This window comes from Cottoperca gobio, chromosome 12 (genome assembly GCF_900634415.1).
Source record: "Cottoperca gobio chromosome 12, fCotGob3.1, whole genome shotgun sequence".
NCBI lineage: Eukaryota > Metazoa > Chordata > Actinopteri > Perciformes > Bovichtidae > Cottoperca > Cottoperca gobio.
The window spans coordinates 5,540,351-5,547,043 of record NC_041366.1 but is presented as its reverse complement, the minus strand read 5'-3'; positions in this window follow the sequence as shown (position 1 = coordinate 5,547,043).

Sequence of the window (6,693 nt, the reverse complement as noted above, 5' to 3'; positions counted from 1 at the left end):
CCAAGACATTTTTAGGTGACCAAAATGTTACAATTAAGCGTTTAAGTTGTAAGACGAAAATGCAGACAACACCCAAACCGGACAACACCGTGGTAGTGACTTGTCAATCACAAGGTAGCACCACCCTAAAGCATACCCTGCTTTATCATCTATTTTACTGTAAATGGGACCATCATACTAAATAAACATCATTCTGTATTGAAGAAGATTTGAAACTAGCAATTGAGACCATAAACTCATGTTCACAATGTTTACTGAGAAAATAAATCAAGAGAGAAGTAGGGTCATTTTGTCATTGTCTTCTATGCATTCTGACAGTAGAGTTGCCCCCTGCTGGCCATTAGAAAGAATGCAGGTTCAAAGCATTTACGGATTGACTCCACTTTTCAGACTTTTTTTATTTTGTATGTGTGTTGCTTAATTCACGTGTACACATTGAAAATCTATATTTAGAGTCATTCTACTCAATTTCCTCTTAATGCACTGTTTGTATAATTAAATGTGTGTTCCCATCACTGCTTTAGCAGATCTGCATGTAAGACATGATAAGACATATGCAGTGTAAACACATCTTTATTTCCTCCCGGTGCACACTGTCATCTTCTTACTGACTTAATCACTGATGACTACAATGCTGTGAGGCTTTATTGATGATACTCATGTTCAATAATCTTCAGTTGCCTGTGCTAATAGAGGTTGATAATGTGGGATTGCTCGGCATTACATTTTAATTTCCGTTAGATTGTCAGATAGTCATAGAAGAGAGAAGATGCATTTTGAAGCAAACAACCAGCAATGTTAAAAAAGCACAAAACTTGTTCTGGAAATCAGATGAACTGTGTTCCATCTCAATATTAAAATGTATTTTTGTCACTGGCTGATCTACAGATGCACTGTTTATTTAAATATGCAGAATAAATATGTCTGCTTTGCCCTAATGTGTTTTGCTCATGCATTTCTCAACTCAAAGCATTTCGTTGCACTGAATACGTTAGTGTGTTAAATTGAGAGGAATAGGGAAATGTTTCTGTATTACTTGATCAGCAGCACTTCTCTGAGGCTCATATTTTCTGCTTTGCACTCCTTATCTGTGAATGTGCTTATCTTATCTGTGTTTATGGTGAGAGTGGACTGTGTTGCCTTTGTTATACTGAAACATTACATCAACAATTGGTTCACTAGAGCTTTGTCCAGGAAGAAAGTAGACTTGCTGTAATGAAGAGACATATGGAGCTTGTGTTAGGGCTGTGTTAAATGAGAACAGACAAAAAAGGAAACTATTTTTTTATTATGAAGGATGGCTGAGACAAAAGTCCTTGAAACTGAGGAGGAAGACGTTGTTAAACTCGAAGAAAAGCACCTGCAAGCTACAGAAGAGACTTATGTCGGACTGTTCTACACCACGAGGGGCAAGCAGGAAGATGAGATTGATTCAGTCGCACAGCCTCTGCTTCAGCACAAACATCAGGACAGCCGTGATGACAATCACAAAGCAGACATAAAAACGGTGACAGATGGGGCTGACCCAAAGACATCTGTTCCACAAGAGCTGGATTTGGCTGGCAGGCTTGAGCCCGGCCGCAGTGGAAGTGTCAGGAGTTTGTGTAGTGACAGCAGTCAGCACGAGTGCCCCATCTGCAGCGAGCTGTTTGACTCGCACGGAGATCACCGCGTCACATTACTCAACTGCAATCACGCACTGTGCCACCACTGCATAGCTGGCATCCTGAGGCGGGCCAAGGACCAGAGCCGGCTGCAGTGCCCCTTCTGTCGACAGACCACCCCGTTCCCACAGTGGGAGATCAGAAGGCTGCAGGAGGAATCGTACAGTCACAGCATTTATGAGACCGGATCGGCCCTCATCCCCAGTCCTGGCCCTGAACTTCAGGCCGTCTTTGCTGCGGACACACACACAAACACACGTGGATGCTGCGCCAGAGGACTGAGGCTGATGCAACCTCACTCGCTCTGCTTCTCCACCACTACCCTGCTGCTGCTCTGCCTGCTGCTGCTGTGCTGCTTCCTCTACATGGTTGTTCCTGTTATCATTTTTTCCATACTTTCCAGTAACGGCTAATGTTAGATGATCATTTGAGTGATTTCAGTTATCTCACTTCTGCAAAATAGTTCATGAATTAACTGGCTGTTAACTATTTTGATACCATTGCAAACTAGAAGGGCACTCAGAGAAAAAATAAATGTGTGTACTGTCGCTCGATTTGGATCCGCTCCAATATTTATTAAGTTCTTCCTTGGCCCATGCTTTGCCCTTCTACCAAGTTTCATGAATATCAGGCCGGAAGTTTTATCCTGCTGACAAACAAACCGAACTGAATATATAACCAACTTGATGGAGGTAATAATTGACATTTGGGGAAATGCAAACATCTGCATTGTTGGCACATTGAACAGGGAACATACAGTATAGCTTTGAGGAATAAGTTGTTCCTCAAACAGTCAATCTGAATTGTCAAATGTCATTTATACTTCCATTGTTTTATTAACCTAATGTATTATCTTTCATTTCACATACCCTGATTATTCTAGATTCACCTTTGGACTTGCATGAAGAACTGCAAAGGCAATCAAATAGTGCAGACCTCACTAAGGCTTTTACCATAAGTGAAGAGTATATGCCCCGTGATTCAGATCTGCTTCAATATAAATTGTGTTCTTCCTTGGTCCATGCTACACCCTTCCACCAAGCTTCATGAAAATCAAGCCATTAGTTTCCCTATTTCAATACTGTAAACGTTGTTCATCGTGCAACATTTCTAAAATATCTCCCAAACTGAAAGGATCCAGGCTCTTATCAGTTTGTCAACCTCAGACTTTTGTTTCCATTCAGGATTGCTGAAGCTTTGTGCTGTAGGATTTTGTGCCACGGATAAATGGAGGTTTGACTTTGGATCAAACTCTTCAAATCTTTCTGGGTCTCGTATTGACCTACTTCTCATCAGAACAGCTCGGATGCTCTCTGCTGTGACAGCTGCATATTCTTAGCAACAAAAAGCCAGCTTGATCTCTTTTCATAGTGCACATGACGGAGACTTTGCCCTACAATTTAATCCTTTATATCCATCTTATTCATGGAAAGAGAGAAAGAAAGAGTGCAATGATGAAAGCGGCAATTTAAGCTCCTATTTCTTTTTTTCTTTTTTAGTTTTGTTGTTGATGGACTTGCACTTTTAAGTTTGTTGCTATGTATCATTTTTCTACTAAATACATACATTCATGTACAACTGAGTTATTGTTTCTGTGCAGAATATGTCAGCTTTTAAAAAAATTAAATGACTTCAAAACTATAAAGCTTGAGCTTTGTGGTGTCCTGGTGGCCTAGTGGTCTAAGCACATACTTTATCACTTCTTTGAATCCAGCCAGGAATCTGTTTTGTAACCCCCCACAAACATTTTAGATGCTTTTTATGTTTATAATCAAATATACATTTCCAAAGGTAAAGATGCCAAGGCAAAGAGTCATTTAAAATTGCTTTTGTTGTTTCATTTTTGCCTTTATTTGACAATGTGGAGACTGGAAATAGGGGGAGAGAGAGGGGAATAACACACAACAAGTCCCAAGTCTGGAACGTTACGTTAGTTTGTTTATTGGGCTAAATCCAAAGTGGCAGAAACTAGAAAATGACTCGCAATTTGTGGTGACGGCACAGCCAGGAGGAGCAGCCCACTTGGTTTTGCAGAAATGTACAGTATAATGCAAGCATTTTTTCTGGCGACTGGTTTGTGTTCTCAGGAGACTTAGTATGTTGGATTTACATTTATGAGGTTGACAGTAACATGACTCATGTAGGCTAATTAATATGCTCGGTTTTCTAATGTTCTCTAGTGCCCCGCTGCCCTCGAGTGGCCAAAATATAAAGAAATAAATACATTACATTTCTCAAAAATACATCACTCATATTATTTACTATTAAAGTAATACTACTTTAAAGTATATCAATTGCACAGCCATCTTGCCTTGCACTCACTAGTGTAGAGACATCACTTTTTGTGTTTCAAAATGGTGAGCTGCACGACAAGGACATGGTGTAATAATGTGAAAAGACAGGTCTAAGGTACGTAGATGTGTATTCCGTATACTTTATATTTATATCAAGTAGTGTATCACTTTAAAGAGGAACAGGATTGTCCTAGTGTCTTTAGATCGAACCCTAATTCTCTCCGGAATCTGTAGACTGTCTCAATTACTAGAGAAAGAATTTGGAGCTGACAGGCCTCTGTAAAATTGTAAAACTAAACATTGATCCATATTGACCAGGCCTGCAGCCCCCGCCACAAGGCTTTGCATCATGTTAGCTGGAGTCTAAAATCCGTAAAAGACTCTTTGTGTTCTCTGCAGCATGAATACTTCAGTATCGGGATAAGCGAGCACCGAGGGGCTCACTCATCTATAATTTATGCGAGGACTTCACACTACATGAGAAACACATCAGATAGGCAGGCATCCATCTGCACATAACTCACTGAGTCATTCCCAAGACTATGTTTGTGTCGATGCACTGGCAGAGTATGACCTCTTTTGCTTCCTGCTTCGATCAGATAATGTGGGCGTCCAAGAACCGTGGACATCAGCTCCATGCAAAATGCTGCTTGATGCATTAAAGGGCCTACGAAATGATATTTCGTCAGTGTTATTGAGCTTGGTATATGATAGAGGTTGCATATCTATTGTGAAATGTGCCATATATATATTTTTAATATTGATGTATTCGTAATAAATCATGATCATAACAGCATAAAAATGACTTCCGCTAACAATAATCGATCGCTGAGCATCCACTTCGGCAATGTTCGGGTGATGACGTCACAAGTAGAACACAGTGTTCGTCTGCGTTGAAGCGTCCAGCAAAGACTGCTGTCAATTATTACGAGAAAGAACGGACAACAATCGATCGTCAAGGATAATTGTGAAGCGATGTGTTGTATGGGGATGTGGGGCCGTCTCCAAATCTAGCTTTCTGTGGCCAAAAGATGATAAAATGTCGCGTTTATGGTCAACACAAGTGCGTCGATGAAACCGATGATTTGTGGGCAGCACTTTGAGAGATCGTGTTTCGAACAAACTATGCTCGCCAAGGAAATGAGATTCATAAAGAATTTAAAACTGAACGCAGATGCTGTGCCTACAATACTGCCGAGACCCCAGCCAGCACAAGCCAGCACGCGGATTCAAACACGTCCGCCAGTGCAGAGTCCTCCACCAAAGAGACGACGAAATGCATTCGCCAAAAGGGAGAGAGCGAAGGTAAGCCGTGCTACTTGTTTACTGTATTTATTGTTTCAAGCTTAAAGCTATAATCGGTCTAAGCCTACTGTATGTAACGAGTTGACATACAAATGTAAATGTTTCCTAAATTTCCCTCGGGATGAATAAAGTATCTATCTATCTATCTATCTATCTATCTATCTATCTATCTATCTATCTATCTATATCTACACCAGGCCCTAGCCAATATGTGTGTTATTGTTTGTAGTATTAATAACTTTAGCTAATTACACTTCATTAGCTTAATTAAGTATAGATTCAATGTTTATAACATAACAGGCTTCCCCATTTTATTCTGTAGTTTGAGTAAAGGCGTGAGTCTATTTAACTTTTAACTATCACCCTATTATTACATAGGTATTGAAACATTGGTGAATGAAGCCACTGACAGAACTGAGGATACCTGTATGATCAGTGACCATCTATTGGACATCCACACTGGGGAGGAAGCTGTGTGTACACCAGTAAGTATACAGACTGTACATCATCTGTACATTACAGTTGTAGTACCAGTAGACCTGCACATGACGTGTTAAAAATACAATCACCACATGCATGTACATAATTCATATATTTGTTTAATTTGATATCATTGCTCTCTCAATAAATTCAACCACATCTTTTATTATGAATGTTATTAGATATTTTATTTACGCAGACATGTATAAACATGCAATACAATTTCAAGCTGGTTTGAAAGATTTATTAGTAAAGCTGTGTTTTGTACATTTCAGACATGTCAGAAAGAAATTGCTGTGCAGACGGATCCTCCTCCACGGACACACCACAAGTCCATGCAGGCGTGACCACGTGTCAGGTCAGCTGGACTGCAAGTTCCAATCCAAGTTGGTTGTTCCAAAGGTCAGCATCATAATATCTATATATATATATATATATATATATATATATATAATATATTATATATATATCTATATATATATAGATATATATATATATATATATATATATATATATATATAGATATATAGATATATATATCTATATTATATAGATATATATCTATATTTGTATATAATATAGATATATATATATCTATATATAGATATATATATATTATATATATAGATATATATATATATATACATACATATTATATATAATGCTTGATTATAAAATATATTTTTTGCAGAGTGTGTTACTGAACTCTTGACCGAGAATCAATGCTTTGTGCCAAGACAATGTTGATGAGGAACCTTTCGAAGTCCCAGATCCACTCAGCAGTCGGTGGAAGAACCAAACAAGGATGGGGGATGCTGTTGTGCTGTATAGAAGCAGATTCAATCACTGAACTGACATTGTATTTTGTTATCGACTCTAATAAAGTGCTGATACTTGAACGACGTGTAGTTGTCAGATGGAAACGTAGCACAGATCTTTTGAATGGCACA